This window comes from Haemaphysalis longicornis, unplaced genomic scaffold (genome assembly GCF_048455015.1).
Source record: "Haemaphysalis longicornis isolate Haplotype H1 unplaced genomic scaffold, Haemaphysalis longicornis Haplotype H1 scaffold_7, whole genome shotgun sequence".
Classification (NCBI taxonomy): domain Eukaryota; kingdom Metazoa; phylum Arthropoda; class Arachnida; order Ixodida; family Ixodidae; genus Haemaphysalis; species Haemaphysalis longicornis.
In genome coordinates, this window is record NW_027526422.1 from 968,712 (window position 1) to 989,996 (window position 21,285).

The 21,285-nt window shown below is 51.4% G+C and overlaps 1 protein-coding gene across 1 annotated transcript in view; it reads left to right on the plus strand.

Moving 5' to 3' along the window:
- LOC144147427 (high affinity cationic amino acid transporter 1-like) overlaps window positions 1-21,285 on the plus strand; it is a 942,196-nt gene that overhangs the window by 424,532 nt on the left and 496,379 nt on the right. The gene's annotated exons all lie outside the window — the stretch shown is intronic.

The following is a 21,285-nucleotide window of genomic DNA, read 5'->3' on the forward strand; positions in this document are numbered from 1 at the left end:
AAGATTCTGCAGCTAGCGGCATCCTCACATGAACGTGCCTATATGTAACATAATGCATCGTAATGTTCGGCCATGTCTCCTTCCTCAGTACACTGAACATTTATTATGCAAATAAACCTGTCTTTATTAAAAAAATGCGCTGACAGCGCAATCAGACAGACGCCGGCTTCACAACGCGAGGAACTGAGGTTCAATTCCGAGCGCAGGAAGCGTTGTTTTTTTTTAAATATAGCCTTTCTTGGACTATTTAAACGCAGAAATTTTTTTCTGTCTGTTTTTCTGTCTGTCTGTCTGTCTGTCTGTCTGTCTTGAAAGGATAAATTTATTATCAAAAAATCCTGGTATCAATGATACAACGTAACAACCAGAAACAATTAAACAAGTGCAGTGCCTGTCGCTACAAAACTAATAGAGCGCGAAAGCTGCCAGTTACAGACACTTACAGAAACACATAAACAGTTTCAAGTTGATTGTAGACAAAAGATTAACATACAAACAATTTAGAGTTGCTTACAACCAAAAGATTAACATGCGAGGAAAACCATGATACAAAAACATTCGCTTCAAGAATGCAGCAATATACAAAACAGGGTTGGTTTTATGTCACAACGGGTACTGTAGCGCACTAACACTCAATTCTAACACCAAGATCAATTGTTACAACGAAAATCCCTAAGGACACAGGTCTGGAAAACTGGCATGAATAATAACCCTTTTGTTTGAAACATCAATGTGACTCGATTCAACCACCCGGCCAAAGTGAAACAGATACTGCGGAATAGTGTCGTATACCCACAGCCAAATCTAAACGTCTAAGTCCGGTGTCAATGTTCATAGTTGTCAACATTCTTGAGCAAGAACAGGACATTGCGTAAATATAAGGCACAAACTCAATACATAAGGGGTATTTGCAGCGTTCCTTTATTTATAAAATTATGCACCCTTAGTTTTTGTGATAGTAAATGAAATACTGCATCCATTGAAGAAAACCGTCGCGTGCTGTTGCCCGCGCTACTGTAGCTCCTGGCGGCATTTAAAAAATCAAACAGCAGCAGCAACGAAAAGACCCACTAAATATGTTCCACGCTCCACTTGAAACGCTCGTGGAGTAGGGCAACGTAGTTCTATGAACGTTGTAGTAGGGTGCCTCGATTCACGCGCGTCTCCGCCGTACGGCAGCGCTGGCATCGGGACACCCGACTTGGAGCAGTGGACGCGGTAAATTTAAATTGACTTGAGCAAACCCCTAGCGTGCTATCTCGGGAGGAACGAGACGGGAGAGGAACAGCATGAGAGGTGAGCGGAAAGAAAAGGGAGGCGTTTACTTGGCAGGAGCGCCAGTCGACTATCGTCTTTGGTAGACATTCGCAACGAAAGGAGCAGATACGCGGCCATTTTTTTTTTTCAGTTTGACTGCACGTGTCCCCTGGCGCTGCTAACCCCGCACCCCTCGGGTTTGGCCAGTGCGGAACAATAGCCTCCCAGTTCGCTGGCTGCGACAGTGCGCCGCTTGAATACCCTGGCGTGCCTTTGCACCAAATAAGGAGGTCTTCAGCGCCCTGGTCTTCAGCGCTCACGCATGTCAAGCGCGCCTCCCAGGCATGGATGGGGCGAGAACTTTCTGTAATAGAGAGTTTCAGAATAGGGGAAGCCGGTGTTGGGGGACCCCAAGAAGTTAGGGGAACCCAAACGCAAGGCGCTCGCGCGCGGAGAGTTTTAGAACAGGGGCGCCCCCAACAGCCCGCAACCGGCTTGCGTTGCTCGGGTCGGCTCGGGTGATGGGAACTTTAGGCTTAGCATCATGGCGGATATTTGATAGCCGCTATCTGTGCAACTGCGAATGACAATCCGCAATACAACTTTTCACCACACTATGATCCGCTTTCTCGCATGTGAAACTTTATTGAAGCTATAATAACTGCTGTTCGAGCGATCGGTGACCACGACATCTGCGTAGCCTGTTTCGATGCTTCCGCGCAGGTAGCGCCATCTCTCGGCCGCTCGGCGACGCACCCCGCGGCGCACCCCGCGCAGCGGCGATCGGTCGGATCGCCGAACGTCCGCTTCCGGTCAGCGTAGGCTTAGCATCGCGGCTGATATCTGATCGCCGCTTTTAAAATAAGCCCTGACAACAAGCCCTAGCATAATTTTTCATCACACTAATTCCTACTTTCTCGCATGTGGAGCTCCTTTTTAGCGATCAGATTGATTGGGAAGAGCAGCGACAAGCGGTTGCTACCGTGGTCTAGGCCGCTTCGAGCCGCTGAGCGTGCCGAGCTGGCAGGCGCGGCCGGCGTGTGCGCGGATTGTTTCAGAAGGCAGAAAACGCTTCACGATTACCTGCTTTATCCATTTCTAGCGAACGATGCGCAGAATCAACAAATTCCGCTCAGCGATCGTCGTAGTTGATCGGGTCAGTCGAGGAACGAGCCGCAGGTTTCGCTTCAGTCATGGTCACGCGCAATCTCCCTGGCTGCGAGAGCGACGCAAGAACGCAAACTCCAGCGTTGGGGCTAACGGAAACTCAAAACCCCAAGGACGGCTTGGGTTCTGCGCATGCGCAGTACGACGCCCCAAGACGCTTGGGGGCCCCAGAGCGTTGGGGCCCCCTATTCTAAACCTCCCTAATAAGGTAGCAAATTATTGATTGATTGTGGGGTTTAACGCGCCGACGCAACGCAGGCGATGAGGCGCGCCGGCTCCGGATTAATTTTGACCACCTGGGGATCTTTATCGTGCGCCGAAATCTCGTACACACGGGCGTTTTTGCTTTTCGCCTCCATCAGAAAAGCGGCCGCCGCGGCCGGGAATCGAACCCGCGACCTCGTGCTCAGCAGTGCAACGCCTTAGCCACTGAGCCACCGCGGCGGGTAAGGTAGCAAATTAGGCGAGTTGGATAGCATTCATGGTGGTCAGCGCTAACGGAAACAACACACAGAAGAAGAGAATAGACGACACAGCGCCTGTGTCGTCTATTCTCTTCTTCGTGTGTTGTTGCCGTTCGCGCTGACCACCATGAATGGAGAACTTTCTGTATTTGCCCAGGCACAAGTCTTCAATGTCCTCTTGGAAGCAAAGCTTGTTTATGCGCTTCATGTACTGCCCTGTACAGGTGCCGTCAGAAGTAATTGGAGCACGGTAGCTGTGGCCGAACAGCATAGGAGCGCCGTGTAGCTGCACCGGCAGTAAATGAAAGGAGCAGAATACGCATGCGCGCCTGCCGATGGTGATAGCCCACCTATACTTCTCAACCCACTTCTTTTAACGCGGCTTCGAGCAAACTATTCGCAGCATAGTGGCCTCAGCGATGGCGCTGATAGCAGGGGCGGTATCGGGAGCGTCGCTCACCCACTTTCAACGCACGCGAGCTGCTGGAGAAGCGTCTCAGTCGCAGAGATCTGAAGTGACAACCTTTTTTCTTATATTTTTAGGTGGGTATGCTATCAGCACCGTCGCGGAGACCAGCATGCTGCGAATAATTTGCTGGAAACCGCGTTAAAACAAGTGGTTTGAGACGTATAGATGGGCTATCGCCGTCGGCAGGCACGCATGCGTGTTCTGCTCCTTTCGTTTAGCGCTGGTGCAGCTACACGGCGCTCCTATGCGGTTCGGCCCCAGTTCCAGTGCTCCAATTATTTCTGATGGCACCTGTACGTGGGCTAAAGTGCAGGCTCTACACAGAGTATTTGCTACCTTCGTGTGGGGATATGAATGGGTGCCAATGCGTAGAGGTAATTTGTTTCTTTGGCGTCCGGTGGTGTTGCGTTAATGCACTGGTTTGTGCACCAACCTGTGTCTTATTTTTTCTTCTGCAAGTTTGCGGACCATCCAGTTTTGCTCACTAACTTCAAACACGCATAAGGTACCGGCAACTATACTTTTCTCCTTGTTTCTGCGGGTGAGGTCAACGCAAAGCGGCCATAGGGTTTTCTAAACGAAGTTTTTCTTACTGCGCAGCTTTCTCTGGATATTTAGCTTTTCAAGGAAGGCTATCATGATACCTTTAACTTGATGATTTGTTCCCGGTGCCTCTTTATCGCCAGCCCTAGGTGCGGGGCTGTAAGAGCAGTGTTTTAGATCTTGTCGAGCGTATGTGCGTGCCGGCAAATGTCAAAACGTTTTTCTTTAAGCTTCATACGCAAAGGCTTTCAGTGAAAACATGGCTGCGCGGAAAAGGGATGTCGATCTCTTGGCCAGAGACTTGCGCTTGTGCAATCAACCAGAGACTATTGGCCGTTGTTATGTGTTGTGCCGCGACAAGCTGTTTTTCTAGGACATTTTGCAACGGACACTTAAAAGGACACTCACATCACCCCGTACACAATTCGCTTCTTGCCTTTTGAAGATGTTAATAGGTTGCCCTATGACGTTTCTGTTCTGCTAGGATAGTTTAGCGTATAGAAATGCCGCATGATTAACCAGCATGCGGAAATCCCTAGGCCGAGCAAGTGCATTTTTATGGATGGAACAGGCACCTTTCGAGCGTTTATGCCACGCAGAGTGAGCCATCGGAGTGAATGCATCTTTTGGATGCGTGCGCTGCTTGCCTGAGTTTTGAAATTTGTTAGACTTGTGCGCTTACTCTTCGCCCTCGGTTAGTTTTAAATGCAGAGCATTTCAGTAACTCACGATGTCACCCGCGTTGACGTCCGTAGGCGTCCGTAGTCGTAGTCCGCACCCCTCCCCCTACACTATATAAAAACAAAATACTATCCGGCGCCTGGTTTCGATCCCTCGACCCTGCGGGCGGAACGCAATGTACATGGTGCTCTACCCACTGCGCCACAAAGCCGACACAGAATGGGAGCCTACGAACGCGCCTTATATCCTTGACTCATTCAAATTACTGCTGACGAGCGCTCTCTCGTCAGCAGTTGCCACAAGTGCAACAACATTAATGTAACGCAAACTACTTAACGTCGTGCGCCCCCGGAAATGCTCTGCATTTGATCGTGCCCCTCGCGAGGGGGATGTTTTTTTAAGCATCCCACTTGTGCGAGGTCGTAAACGTGTTGCAACCGTCAGAAATGCGGGCTCGAGCCAGCCGTTGCACCGCCTAAGGGGGGCGAAAACCACTGTGCCGCTAAGTGATTGTGCGCTACTGTACGTGCGCACGCCGGCATGGTTATCACCTCCTTCGAAAAACTGCTGCAAGGAGGGGAGCCGTTCTTTTTTGTGTGTAATTACAAGAGGAGCCTTGCAGGCACTGCACTGATCCTTAAGTGTTCTTGATTCTGTCTTTTTTGACGGGAAAGCATGCTCGTGCTGACCGTTTCGCAATCGCGTGTGAGCCGTTTCTCGGCTCCCGCCACAAACGCTGGCTTTTTTGCTCAGTGGAACATTCAGGCTTTTTTCTTAAAGGGGAACGCGAAATAAGGCCAGAAATGGTGGAACGTGCAAGCAGCAATGATTTTTTCCTCACTGGCCACTTGTTGGTCGCTGTAGGTGTGTGGTGGTAAAGAAGGCCTTACTTTTTCTTGATGGTGGCCTAGGCGAGCCCCTTGTCAGGAATCGGCGGCAGTCATAATAGGCGCTCTTCAATAGATATCAGCGAGATAGTATCGAATAATCCAGACCTGTTTAGTATTGAAGGTCGCGGGGAGGGATGCGTTCGCGACAGAGATACCGAGCGACGTCCAAGGTCCATAGGGCTTCAAACACCATTGCGACCGAAAACGGAGGAGGCCACCGTGTGTAAGGTCGATGCATGCCCTTGGAAAGCCGATTCATGGCAGCACGCCTCAACAAAAAGCCACAGTGCTCAGCGAACGAGCTCCGTCTCTGCTCATCCTTCCGGCACAGCTTGGATGGGAAGGGAGAAGACGTCCGGCCCCCCTGGCCAAGCGAATGGCGCCGGGTATTGACTCGGGGCTTTCCGTATACGCGGACCAATTCCATGCTTGTCTTCGCCGGCGTTGGTTTGGATAGTTGCTTTGCTACTTTCATTTTGTCTACTTTTACTTCCCGTCGCACGCGACTTCCGAAAAACCACTCGGAGCCGCCGTGCCTATTGCGTATCGAACAGTTGCCGCGCTACAGCGCTGCAGATCTAGGCTGCCGGGAGACGTCCAAGGGGGACGAAAGCCGCGAGAATCGGGCTGCGCAAAGCGGACGTGTTGTGTGGAAAGCGTTTACTTCGGGTCCTACCTGCCGCAAGACGAAGCAGAGCCCACCTGGCCACGCATCGATCGTTCGCATTGCGAACGAGCCGTTTCTCGCTGCGTCTGCTCGCTGCAGTGTGTCTATAGTGCAACCGCATCCACACTGCCTCAATTCATAATGATGCGCGTAGGTACAGAAAATGCTCGACCGCAATCTGCCCACAGTGTGGCGGCGCCTATAATGAAGGCCCGATCGATGGTGCGCGCGCCCGTAATCTGTTTCATGCCGAGCTGCTATTCCTGTGCGGGGCGAATATGGCGGACGAAATAATACAGACGAGGGAACAAAATAGCTAACTCACAGCAGCCCAATGGGGAGTTTTAGCATACCATTACCGTCCTTACGTTACTGTATACGGTGATTGCGGGAGTCGTCTGCGCATGCGCAAGGCTTACGGTGAACGACCCTTTACTGGGACAGGTTTTACCGCCGCCACCGAGTTCCCAGCGCCCGTGAAGTATATTCTAGCGTCCGGTTTACAGCACATGCAGTTGGCTCAGCGCTCGATGCTTGATACAGCCGGTAAAAGGAATCCAAAGTAATGTTGTCTATTGCGTTGTTTAGTTAAATGATGCTCAGGAGTACTACAAGCGACGATATTTCTCAGATGGGCGAGCAAAATGGCCGCCTCTACTCGTGCTAAGCCTCGACTGCCTCAGACGGTTCAGGTAAGTTTGTCAGCTCGCAAAGCTCTTTTACGCCTCCAAAATATTTTTGGCCAGGGTAGTGTAGGTTATTGTGTAATTATTACAACATAGTTCACTAATTCCCTGCCTAAATATACGTTGGGAGAATTCTCGTGATTCCGACCGTCCACAGCAGATGGCGCCACCGACCTCTTATTTTTTAATCTTTAAAGCTCTACAGGAGATGACGACAGTATGCTCAAAACAAATAATTGCCTTGCGAACGCTTAGTCCGAAAAGGCAACGATTATAGCTATTAAAGATGAAAGATTGAAGCGAAACGAAAGCGAATAGCTCTGAGCAACAAAGTTTAGCGTCATGTTTTTTTTGTACCAGTTCGTCAGATGTTAGGTGTACGGCGGTCGGTGAGCGGGAATACGCAAATCGCGAACGGTGCGCTAAAACGTGTCTAAACGTTTTCAGCCACAAACGGAAACTCTGGCTTTCGGTAAAGGCCAGAATACATGGAGCGAATATACGACGGAATGTAGAGCAACAACGCCCAGCGGTGGGAAAAAAATGTGGTTGATCCCTCTTTCATATGAATCGGTAAAACACGAAAGTGAAAGGTGCCTTCCCAGGAGCAGTTGAATGTCAAAGGAACTTCCTTCATGTGCGAAGGGTTCGCGAGCCTGACCCCTCCAGACGAAGTGACACCGACACGCAAGAAACAAAAAAAAAATAGCCGGTTTATTCCGGGACAACAAAACCCAAAATGACATGCGCAGAAACAGCAACTTGAAACACAACGGTCATGGGAACAACGCCACATCGGTGTGTGCCTCAATTCACGCGCGTCCCCCGCACACGAGGGGCTGGCATCGAGACGACAACTCTCGGCGCTCATTAGCGTCATGGTACGCTACTTCGCTTCGTCTCTCCTAGACGGCCGCACCATCTGAATGAGTCGCAGTGAAGGACATCAAGCGCGTTCGTAGAGCCGCTCCCGTCTTCGCTCTAGCGCAGTCGGTAGAGTGCCACGTACCTCCTGTTGCGGCCGGAGGGCTCAAATCCGGGCGGCGCAGCGCCAATGGCACTTTTTCTGGTGACGTGACTTCCCTGACGGATATGACGTGAGTGAGATCTTCGTGTACCCGGGAATAAAACACTTTCGTGTTAAAAACGTCGTCCGCCGCAACGATGTGCTGGGCCAGAAAAGTTCGCCCGGCGGCGAAGCGGCCGCCAAGCCGCAAACCAAATAAACCAATCAGGTCTTAAGATTTCTCAGGCCAGCTACCGGGCGGTGTTTTGGAAGCCTTTGAAAGCAAACGAAATTAATAGAGGTACGCTTGGCTTGCGCATACTCGAGCTAGGAAAATGGATTCTAGATCATTTGTAAACCCCTTTGCTGCCTGCTTTCCTTCCTCCAGTTGTGCCTGGCGTGCAACCCGTTCCCATGACGAAATACCAACTAGCTCGCATCGACACATTGTTTTCGTTTGTGGAAAGGGAGGCTGCAGCTCCGCAGGAGGCTGATAGCTCAACCGAACACGCTCACGACTCAACTGCCGTGGTTTGCGTCGCCCAGATGGGCATGTACGATAGCGTTTACTAGGTTAAATAAAGGCGATCCGGCTACATTACGTGCAATAATAAAAATATGGGGCCTGTCTCCAAGATCGGCGCGTGAGGTACAAGGGGAAGCACTGCTAGGGCTTCTCAAATACGACGAAAACTAGAAGCATCAAACCGTATGTATTGATGGCCTCACTTCACATGCTGTATTTCGCCGGGGATCTTCAAGTCGTATTTTGCGGGAAGACGCTGCCATTTCCGATGCCCTGGTTTCCTTTATTCCTTTATTTCGTCTTCATACGCATTCTTGGTCATATTCAATTTTATCAACGAACACTGTTCTTTCAATTCAAAATGCATGTCGCATTGGTTTTTACCGAAGTAAATCAAACCCGTGATGAAAAAGAGGCGAGTCAAAAGAAGAGTAACGAAACGAAAGGGCGGTCTGTTGCAGATTCGCCGACCCGAGGTCTCTCGCAACCTCAGAATAGCTGGTATCCCAAAAAACGTTGGAGCTGATGGGGAGACGTTCTGCTCGTGTTGTCAATCATGTCCATATCATACTGTTTCTACGATCGTCTACGCGGATGCATCACGGACGCACGTCGGAGCAGCCGCCTATTCAGTCGCAAGTGGCCATCAAGTACTCTGGTCCTTTCCCTAATCCCCCACTTGCAGCCACTCTACAGACCCTCAACAATATTCAGGACCTCTCCTTAGCACCCCTAAGGATTCAAGGCGCGCTATCCGCTCCATTCGCACGGATTGGATTCCTAAACTACAGTATGATCTACGCGAAGCTTTGACGAAACTACGTCCCCACACTGTCGTCCTGAGCTGGATTCCCAGGCAGTGGAGTAGTGCATAGCCCCAACCGCGAATTTCTTCACCGGGCGCCTGGGTTTCCCACCGACGTGGGCACTACTCTTCACTACATACAAACAAAGCTGCACTATAAGAGCATAATTCTTCGCACATTTTCTGTTCCAGACAAGCCTCTAACCACCCCGAAACTACGCATTCTTCGACGCATGCGCTTATATGCCCTCCTTACACCTGCTCGTTCCGTTCTCTGCCGTATCCGACACTCCCCATGTGCCAACTGTCCTGAACCATACGCTAATTTACCCCGCACGGGGCACCTTGTTGAGTAATCTTGGTCACGGTATTGGCGACACCGAGGACCTTGAGCCCCCAAACACAAGTTGTAACCTACCGTGGCGATCTGTTTTAATGTGAAGGGCAGGAACCACAAACGGTGGCCGTCGGAGCCCAGGTAGAGAGACAGGGAGCCCATCAGCCTCCCTGTCTGTCTACCAGGCAGGAAGCTCCGAGACCACTACAGCTATCCGGGTAGGCTGTCGAAGAAAGTATCCCGGTTCCTTGCTCTATACTATAGCTTATGGTATTTTCAAAACCCCCTCCCAAACGTGATCGTCCCTCAAAAGAAGCCGCACCGAAGTATCTTTTCCACCTCTTTCAACAAACGTTTTTTCAACGACCGCCAACTATTTTCGTTTTTGTAATAGAGCAAACTGACACAACAAGACCTGTCCCTTCACTGTCCGTGTTCTGAATATCAAAGATCCTGTAAAGGTTATATTGGTGAGGCGTACAAAGCCAAGAAACAGAGAACTGGGGAATTGCTGGTGGAAGTCATGACGCAGCAGCAGGCAGAAAAACTCTTGAGCCAGGCCCGATTAGCTGATCTTGACATCATGGTCAGGCCCCATCGCAACGTAAACAGCTCCCAGGGCGTTATCTCCGATACCGATCTACTCAACGAAACTGAAGCCGACCCGCTGTAGGGCCTTCGAGGTCAGGGCGTAACAGGGGTCAGGCGCATAAACATACGTAGAGAGGACAAAGAAGTCCCGACGAAGCATCTCATTCTAACCTTTTACAGGTCAACACCCGCTGAATTTAAAACGCGTGTCTCAGGCCCCAATTCCTCGCAATATGCACGCCAACTACCACCTTGGCCGCCGGGCTGCCCGTGCTCGAGCCCTGACTGCGCGATACGGCGAAGACCCCAGCGCCGTACATACAGATGCTACCCCCTACCCTGGGCGCGCCGGCCACGTAGCCTGCGTAGTTACTCATACTGGCCAATGCGTCACTGCCGCCACTACTACCACAAGCTCAATCGATGTCGCCGAAGAAATAGCCATTGCCCTGGACGCCATTTCCCGCCCTGACTAAGTAACCAACCTCACCGATTCGCAGACAGCCTGCCGAAATTACCAAATTGGCCGAATTTCTTCATCAGCACTTCACATCCTCAAAAACTGCTCAACGACCCCTGACATCCGCATCGTCTGGGCTCCTGGACACGCCGCCATCCCCGGCAATGAAGCGGCTCACGCCGCGGCTCGCGATATGATACACCGAGCCATTGCCGACGGTGGCCAATGTTTACCCCCTCACGATCAACCCAACCCACTCAGTGGCTACACGGAGATTCTCGCGCATTACCGGCAAACTCGCCGTCGTCTCCCACCACCACACTGGTGCCTCTCCAGAGAGGACGCTACAACTTGGCGGCGGCTCCAAACGAATACCTATCCACATCCCACCCACCTCCACCTCATCTTCCCCACCCAACACTCTTCCCTCTGTGCTCACTGTCCCTAGCCTGGCACCCTCTACCATATACTGTGGGAGTGCCAACGAACTCCAGAATTGCCCCCCCTTTCCAATCCAACCTTCGAGCAGTGGAGGGCTTCCCTGGCCAGCCCAGACCCGGATATCCAGCTTAAGTTGGTGACCCGAGCACGGACGACCAGCCGAAGTCAAGGCATCCCGGACTAGGGACACCTTCCACGGGGCGACGCCCACACATCAGCCTCTGCTGGAGAAATAAAATATTTTCTCTCTCTCTCTGTCTCATCCGATGCCCAGTCCGGCCTTGCATAACTAACCCGCGGCGCTGTCTTTAGTGCCAATGGTTTCGACATGGCACTAATTCCTGACGCGGCCGCCTTACCTGTACAAAATGTGCCCAACATGACCATCCGTCCGGAAACTGCAACATCAAGACTTTCACCCGTGCCAACTGCCATGGGCCCCACGCGGCATGGTCCCGCACTTGTGAGAAATTGAAACAAGAAAAACAAGTCATAAATACACTCCTCTCCGTTTTCTTTCTTTCGTCGCTGCTGCGTTCGCTCACTCGGTTGCGCGGAAATTTAAAGGTCACGGAAAACATCACCTTGGAGGCGCGAAAGAGGTTTGCCTCTTTTTCCCTGGGAAGGTACGCTGACGAAGCTCGCCGGGGGCGGGAGCGGCGTCTGGTTTCTGCCGGGACACAGTACCGAGAGTCGGACTTCGTCCCGCCCCAGCCCCCAATGGGTTGCCTTCGGCAGGCCAAACAGTCACCACACCGCCTGCCGAGTCAGCAACGGTTGTGGTGGCAACCGTGTCTGTTGGGAGCGTCCACTGTTTCCCCTCCACTGTCCCGAAGCTCACGTGAGGTTCGGAGAAGATGGAGGAACCCGCGGCAGCTCCCGCCCTCGTCGCATAGCCTGTGCCACCTCTGGCACTGCCGACATCACCCGTGGTGGTGGCGGTTGCAGCAAAGAGCACCCACAAGGGTGCCAGGCCAAAGGAGCCCGATCCGCCGGATACTCCGAGGACGCCCGACAAAGACATGGACATTGAACCGTACCTGCCTGCATGGCAGCGGACGAAACGGGTACCATCGTCGAAACCTCCCGAGAGAGAGAGAGAGAGAGAGAGAAAACGTTTATTGAAACAGCAGGGACGAGGTAGGGGAAAAAAAGAGTTAGGAGCTGTGGGTGGCCATCCTATTCCGGTAGGCCGCGTGCCGCGGCTGCCATCCTCGCCCGAGAGATCAGGGCCTCCTGGTCTTCGAGCTGGCAGCTCTGCAACACGCACTCCCCCTGCTCAAGGGCAGGGGATGTGGGTGGTGGAGGGTTGGTGGTGCACGTCCAGACGAGATGAGCTGTGGCGTTAGGCTCATCGCATTGGTGGCAGTTAAGTGGGTAGTTAGTAGGGGATATGTGGTAGAGATGGAGGTGATTGTAATAAGTGTTGGTTTGAAGTCGGCGCCAAATGCGGGCGTCAGCGGTAGAAAGGGAAGGGTGGGGAGGTGGATAGGTGCGTCGGGTTGCCCTGCAGTGGTAGAGGATGTCAGTGTAGGTTTGGGAGATGGGCGTAAGGGAGTTCGTAATACTGGCTGCATTGTTGACCACTTCTGGGAATGCCCGGTGAAGGAGAGCTCGGGCAGGGGCGTGTGACACTTCGTTGCCAGGGGAGGAAGTGTGGTTGGGTGTCCACACTATGCTGGCATGAGGGAGGGTGGGGCATTGAGAAAGGATGGCCAGGGTAAGAGCCGAGACTCGTCCGAGTGCAAAACGACGGCAGGCAGCTTGTGAGTAAGACAATATTGTTATGCTGGGACTCATGGCTTGGGTCATTGAGAGGGCAATGGCTGCTTCTTCGGCCGTGGTAGTAGACTCTGTGCCGACAGTTGCCGAGGTGACGAAGGCATTGTCGAAGCGGGCAACAGTAGCGACGTGAGCTGGTCGTTGAGGATAGGGAGAGGCGTCCGTATAGAGGGTGGTCGGGTCGCTGCCGAAACCTCCCGATAAGCCAAAAAACAAGAGTCACAGCCCTGAAAGACAACGCATAAACATTCATAGTCACACATTTCCTGTCGCTACTGCAAATAATGGGAAGGGAAAATATAGTGCAATAGAAGTGGAGAGGCCTCATCAAAAAGCTTCACGATGTATATGAGATATTGCATACCAAGCAACCAAGTATATTGTGCCTGCAGGAAACTCATCTGAGCAGCAAAAACACAAACTTCCTGAATAATTGTATGGTATTTATAAAAGACAGAGATGGATGCGCAACTCCTCGGGTGGTGTAGCCATTGGGCTGGAAAATCCGTTGCATGTAATACAACCTCCTTAAACACCGCCCTTCCTTTCTTCCATACAAATTCTTCCATAATATTTAATAGATTAATAACGGTACGCTCCTTTACGTCTTCCTGACTTTCAGCTCTCGAGCTCTGATTTGGACGCGCTGGTAGACCAGTTGCCTTAACCTTACATCTTGATAGGCGACCCGAATGCACATAGTTCTCTGTGCGGCTCTTCCCGCACCGATGCCCGATATCTCCTAATTAAGAAATTCTTAACATCGCCGGGAGCATGCCTTTTCAACAAGAAACAGCCTACATACCATAATATAGAGCACAACACTTACTCACACCTCGACCTAACTATGGGATCGGCAGTTCTCTTTTAATCTCTTGAGTGGGACGTGGACACGAATCCTTACGGTTGTGACCACTTCCCTGCTCCATTAACATACATAGGCAAAGGCCCGACTAGTTTACCTTCCAGTAATAGGTTCAATGAAGTTAGAGCAATATGCAATACATTTACCCAAACATCCAAACCGCCCACACATCCACTACACACTTACACATTGAAGAAGCTACCCAACTACTCACGGCGAACATCCTCCATGCCGCCGAAAAGTCCGTTTCCCAGGTCTCCGGTGATCCGCGCAACCCAAAGAGGCCGTGGTGGAACGAGGACTGCAGGCGAGCGCGAGAGGCTCAGGGCAAGGCGTGGGGTGTCCACGCACGCAGCGCATGTCGGCTAACTTAATTTCTTTCAAAAGGGCACAGGCGTTTGGAAAACGTGCGCGGGTGAGGCAAAACGAGATAGTAGGCGCTCCTTCATAACATACATAACTTCGTACAGACACACGCACGGTATGGCCAAGAATACGTAAACTTAAAGGACACCATACACAAAGCCTGCCCCTGGTCAGCACAACACGGGACACACTCGAAGATCAGGCTAACACACTTGCACAACACTTTCAACACGTGTCCAGCTCTGTGCACTACACAAACACTTTCCTGAAACATAAAACCTTTTGTTAAAAGAAGTCCTTGCGCGACAAGAACAAATCACAGACTTCTTACAACATTTTGTTTTCACTACATGAGCTGAGGGCTGCTCAGAGTGCGTGTAAGCCCTCAGCTCCCGCCCATACAACATCACGTGTACAATGATACAATACCTACATGCAGGCACTCTTTTAACACTCCTCCCCTTATACAACAAGATATGGCTTTCGGGGTACATTCTGAGGTCATGGCGGGAGGCTGAAGTAGTGGCTTTCTTGGAAGGAAAGGACCCGTCGTCCCCCTCAAGTTACCGTCCCATTGTCCTGACGAGCTGCCTGTGCAAACTTCTCGAGACGATCATAAAAAGGAGACATCTACATTCTTGAGTACAATGGTCTTCTCGAGAGCTACCAGGCAGGCTTCAGGGAGGGGCGATCCACGACTAATCAACTCGTGGCCCTTGAAACGTACATTGAGGCTGCTTTCGTCCATAAGCAGTTTTTCCTCGCAGTGTTTTTTGACCTCGAGAAGGCGTATGATACCGCTTGGCATTATGGGATCCTCGGCGTCCTGAAGTCATTCAGTGTGTATGGCAGCATGTTAAACACCCTTGCCCGTTCCATGTGTGACAGGATATTCCGCGTCAGAGTTAGGTCAGCACTATTATAAGTTCATTTATCATTTATGAAAATAGATGAAAACAGCGTTCCGAGAACTGCCATTCTGCAGCACTTCTTGTCCCTGCAGGATAAATATAAATTTTCTGAATTTTACAGGCATGCCTCGAAAACTTCAACTATGGTGTCCTAACTTTAATTCGTGCAGAACCATGAGCGTACACACCACTATATTCTCAGCAGAAGCATACGGCATTTTACAGATCGTACAACACATTCTTAAGAACAAATTCCTAAGTCAGTCATATTTACAGCTTTTTTGAGCGCTGTGCGTGCATTGTCATCCCACAGACCCAGAAAAAAACCACATTGTCAATCGAGTTTTTAGTGCCAAAATGCCTGCATATGCAAAAAAATTTCAAATAGTCGGTGCTGGGTTCCAGGCCATGCGGGAATCTCGGGGAACGAGACCGCGGATCGAATGGCCGCCGCTGCTGCACTTACAAATACAGTGGACAAAACAGCAATACCCATCACCGACCTCAAGCCACACATGCAAACACCTTCGCCAAACATGACAAGCCGACCGTAGTACACAGACAGACAACAAGTTACACATAGTAAAACCACACTTAGAACGATACGCTACTGATTCACACAACAGATTCATCGAAGTTGCCCTAGCTTGACTACTGACACACACGCGACACACTCCCATCTGATCACTTGATCTCCAGGACTCTTGAATAGCAGGTGTGGGGAGGGCCTATCCGTAATTGACATTCTAATTACATGCAAAGCACTCCACACTACCAGACGCAAACTCTTCCCTCAATTTTACAGACAACACATTGCACTACACTCAGCTTTGTTTTTAGCGTCTAAGCCCATGATTCCTCTACAATGCACCTTTAAGTTTCTTAGCGAAATCAAGTTCTTACACCTCATTTCTTATCACGCGAAGTTTTTTAAATCAATTTAATGCCACGCACAATCAACCTGGCCTTTTGCACCAGCCATCCTCATTGTCTTTTGCTGATTTTAATTTTGTTTTTGTTGAGCGATTTCAGTTTGTCTTCATCCTTCATGCATAACCACTGTTTCGGCGCTCTTTGCCTTAGTTGGCCTTGCGCCATAAACATCCAACCATCATCATCATCATCATAAGCCAATTTAGAACACTGCATTTTCACCTGCCCCATTGCAGTTGAATCCCCACATTTTCCACATCCTCCTCCTCCAACGTGGCGGGGTTGGCTAGCCTCGGACCAGCTCACGGACCAGTTGGCGTTGCTGAACCTGGCCCGGTACATTCTCGACGCTGGATGTTGCGTTCGAATAAAGTTTTAGTGCGCAGCACTTTGGTCACGCCGCTGCTGCAGTTTGGCGGCGGCGACGGCGACGGCGTTATAACCAAGCCAGCGACGTCAGAACGATAACTGCGGAAGGAAGTGTGGCGAAAGGGATCGGGGCAGGGCAGTATGGTGTACCCGCACGAGACACTGGTCTGTGCGCCGCTTGGCGAAAGTGTGAGGGGAGGCGTGCGCGTGAGGATGATGTGCGTTCGCTTTCTAAGACGCAGTTCGCGGTCCCTTCCTGAGCGCACTTCGCGCCGCCTACATAGAGGCCCACCATTGCTGCCATCGAAAGAACCCACGAGTCAGTGCTGCCTCGGCGATGATGTGCGTTCGCTTCCTAAGGCTCAGTTTAGCTGCGCACAAATTTCGCATTAGGGAGTATCGTAATCGCCAGCCACAGTTTTCCCTCCTCCTCCTCCGCCGCGCGAACCCCACTCCTGCGCCGCGTATATTCCCTCATCGCTGGAAGCCGGAAGTTTAGGCGAAATGCCTATTTCTTCCTTGAGTCCGTATCAAGCCTATTTAACGTATAAGCATGAACTAAGGGAATGGAAGCGGAGCAGGAATGGACATTTTAGCATAGCTTGTATTGTGCCTACAGGTGCCTTTTTCGAAGTCTAGGCTACATCGGCTTATTAGCGCCTAAAATGCCTTCTCTGTGTTATATATCCCCTTTTGGGGGCTTTCGAGTCCATGTTCTGCAAGAACTGTTCTCACTTCAGAAGCCCGCAACTCGGCGTTCGTCGCACGCCGTTTGCGAGCAGAATCCGCGAGCCGTGCCAAGTGCGCTGAGGCGTGAAATTCGCGCTCGATCCGCCGCCACCTCCAGCTGACGTTAGCTCGAGCAATCAGGCCGCCAGAGCCCCGTACGCAGCGACACCGCAGCCAGCCTCACTGCTGGATGGGCTTTAGGACACCCCGTCCGCACGAGGTCCTTTGTTCTACGGGAATCTAGCTGTGACGGCGAAGACTTTTCCCTGTATATCGCTAACCCAACTAAAACAAGCAAATAAGAAACTGGACGAAACACAGCCGTTCACGTTCCGCTAAAAGTCAAAGAAGCATAGCGAGCGAAAACCACACACGGAAGTTTCAAGGTGACGCCACGAACGCGCGCGGTCAGCCGCCGATCACGGGTACACCGCCGTCCGGCACAGTGCAGCACATGTAACACGAAGAAGGAACGAAAGACGGAGCACCTCGGCGCTTTTTAAGTAGTCTTGTCGCGACAGCCGTGACCTGCCGTTCCAAGCAATCTTCAAAGGCGTTTGCAACCTATCTCTAAGAGTTAGTTGCAAAGAATCTTGCGTGCTGTCTAATGTTGTTAATCGGCATATATTGCGTAGATACGACATGGCGTTATTCCCGGAAGATTCGTTGGTGATCCACTTCTGCAGGACAGTATGGCTCCGTTTTTTTATACCGAATAATTGTACATCGCGGTAATATCCATGGCATTGGCCGGCGTTGTGAAGAGCCGAGAAGGTCGCTCTCTTGCGTGAACGAACAAGTAGCTGCAGGCAAGGAAGTGCGCTTCCAGGTGTGTTCGCCTCTTCAAGGAGCAGTTAGCGACAGTGCCTCTTCCACCAGAGCCAATTTCTACCCCTTGGGGAACTCGGCTAAGGGCTTAAAGGCACGAGAACGAACACTTAGGTGTATTACAGTTTTGCAGTCTCAGAAGGAAGCTTTCAGCAGCTCGGAATGCGGCGCTCATTTCGAAGGTCCTGCAGGCACGCCGCCACGCTCGAAGGCCCGGTTGCGGACACAGCCATTCCGAAGCTGAAAGCCGCCTCGGACATAAAGTTCTTGGATTCCCTATGCTGAAAATAAAAAACAACTGCAAAAAGCTCTGAACGGCTAACATATCGATCGATGTTCCAGACGAAATAAGGTCATTGAGGGTTCCCAAGTAGAAGCACTCTCCGCCAACTTCAGTGAACGCTGAGCTCTTTGTTTTAAAGAAAAGCTTTACTACTTTCTGGCGATTTCGTGGAGGGTGCGCAAATGACCTTTTGACCGGAGACACACTCCTCGAAGCGCGTCGCGTGATTCGCTGGGCCCACTGTCGGCGTCTGCGGTCGCCGACAGCGGCCGAGGCAGCCAACTACCCCCGCAGCCTCCCATGCATGCGGCGCTGAGTCGTTTCGGGCAACGTGACTCGTCTAGCGCCCGGTGAAGAGAACGGTGCGCTCGCCATTAATGGACGCCGCGTTCGCCCGGCCTCCTTCTGTGAGCGTTGCACGGAACCGAGCGACTTTCAGACGTGGTCGGCAATACAGCTAAATGAAAGGTTTAACCGAGCGAAACCACGACTCAACCAGACTAAGCCAAGCTTTTACTTTGCATATCCAAGCTTAGCTGGGCTAAGCCACAGCCATTTTTTCGCACATAAATATCGAATCAAACCAGGTGCGACTTCAAGCCGTGCGACATTGAGACGGGGCTCATTTGCTACGGCGTTTGGCGTCGAAAGAAAAGGTTAGGAAAGGCCCTGACGTCATGTTTGTGAAGCTGAACCCGCCACGTCGATGTGCCCACTGAGCCCAGCACTCTTCCCCATTTTCCTCTGCTATTGCCGGTGTAGTTGCCGGTTGGCGGTACGGGCGGCTCGCGAAAGCGAACGCAGATGACGGGAGCCGTGTTTGAGGCCGTACAATACTGCGGTCTGTGCGCGCTACGTCTCAGCAGCGATGAATTTCGCTTCACTTCACAACATAGAAACACGAAGTGAGCAAAGCACTGATTGTGGCCACCTTTTCTTTCCTCCATGATTGGGGCTGTCGCCAACGCTGAGCGAAGTGGATTTTCCCGGCAGCCGCCGGCGGCGGCAGCGGCTCGCTCCGCCCTGGCTCTGCCGCTCCGCCGATCTCGACGCGACGTTAGCGCCGCTGCGGCCGGGATGCGAGTTGCGGCCGCCTCCGACGGCGGAGTTCTCAAACTTATCCAATCGAAAAACGTTTGCCGTAGCGACTACGCTGGTTTGCAAGCGTAGCGAGGCAGCCACAGACAAAGCTCCTTAAAAATTTGTCCGGTCCATTCGCCCAGATTTGGCCGCCGCGGCTGTGAACAAGTAGGCATGCTGTATATGGGCAATAAAAATGACGTCACTTCCTCCACACTTTTTGCAATGCATTGGGATGGTAGGGGCCTCTCCCGTGGAGGAAAAAAGATTTCTCTGCTCCATGGGCCTCTCGTGAGTATTCTTTCCTCCATGACTGAACTTCAGTTCCACAGAAAGGCGCTGAATGATGACACTTGTGTGGCTTATTCTCTGGCTTGGGCTTTGTGAGCCTGCAGTATTGAGTACATAAAGGAAGAAAAAATACTTTCCAATAGCGCAAGATCTGTGCGTTCTTTGTCCATTGCGAGCAAAAGAAATGCCGTAAAATATGCTGCTGAAGTAAATTTTAATGGAGCCTATATTGCCTAAACGACTGTATTTGACGCCTCCTGAATTTGCCTAAATAGCAGTTTTCGGTACGGGGTGCAGGCGCCTACACTCGAGGACAACTTTTTGTGACAATGGAGTAAAAGTTACCGGGGGAGGGGGAAGCTAACTGCTCTGTGTTACTGCGTCAAAGTAGTTTCAATAAATTGGTTTTGGTTTCAGTTTTGGCGGGACCGATATGGATTTGATTCAGTCATGTCTTCGCATGAGCTCTGTGGTTGAATGCGCTGAACCACGATCACCCAGCATGCAGGCATATTGTCGTCTCATTCCACCCGGTTCATTTGTTCTAAACACGAGCCAATGCTTTGACTGGACACGGCTGCTTGAGCGGCTGTGAACTGGAGAACTCAGACCGACCATGAAGAGAGGTGAATTGTGTAAGCGGTGGAGTTTTGACGGAATGAACCGATTTGTAAACTCTTCTGGACCTCAAAACGGGGCAGCACCACCAGAATATGCAGTATAGGGCGGACGCAGTATACCGAAAGTGCAGCATGCACACATGCTTACGCACACGCTCGCTTACGCCGGGAAAGTGGCTAACCGAACGGATTGCGAAAACGGCGGAAAGTTCCGGTTGCATCAGTCTCACTGGGGCGTACACTTTGCAAACCACTCCGTTTGTTTAGACAGCTAAGCTTTTCTAATCTAATCCTATGCGGAGATTGAAGTGGCGAGCTGCCGAAAGCAGTCGACAAACGCCATTTTTTTTTTTGTTTTTTGCGCGAGGGAACTATTGCGACGCCAGCGGCGGCAGCCGCAACCAAAAATATCTGAAAATGTGAAAAAAAATGCTCTCTGTTTTATATATTCTGGTTATCAATTCGTGGCATTATCAATGCAAGTCTGAACCATTAGAACTATATATTCTTGAATTCCTGAGGTTACCGCCAGCCAATTATTTTTGTTGAACTACTTCCAGGTGCGCGGCGAAAAGGTGTGGCTCGGCTCCGTAGCCTTGACTGCATTTCCACAAAAAGTTGTCCCCGAGTATAAAACCTTAACTTCTGCTGCCTACATCAGGTCCCTGCAGCGACGGTCACACTGCAGGCAGACCACATCACCGGTGTGCCGCGAAACCCGGCGGTTGCGGCAGCACGCGCGCCGATCCCGGCTTCTCCCGAATCGTGACACGCACGCCTAGCAAGCAGACCCCCCCCCCCCCCCCCCCCACCCCCCGTGAGTATGCGTCGAAAGCGGCCATGGAGACCGCTGCGTTCAATTTGAAAGCCTTTGGCAACTCACTCAGTAGTAGTAGTAGAAACTTTATTTGAGCTCGATACGACGGTGTTTTCAGACGCCGGACGCCCGGGGCGGTTCCCTTGTCTCGGGACCCGTATGCAGCCAGCAACTCCTGGCCCCTGGCCGCCAGTGCAAGCTGGGTTGGCAGGGCGGGGCTGGACCGCAAGGTCTCCCATCGCTCGTGGAGTGGGGTTGGGGGGGAAGGGGGGGGTGGGAGGTATGGGTGTCTTGAGTTTAGTGCACTCTGCGGTAATGTGTGCAAGAGTGCCAACGTTCCCTGACTCCATTCCAGTCGCCGAAGACGTTTTGCAAACGGAACAATGCTGCAGGTATTAAAAACTTTCACATTTCGCACCAC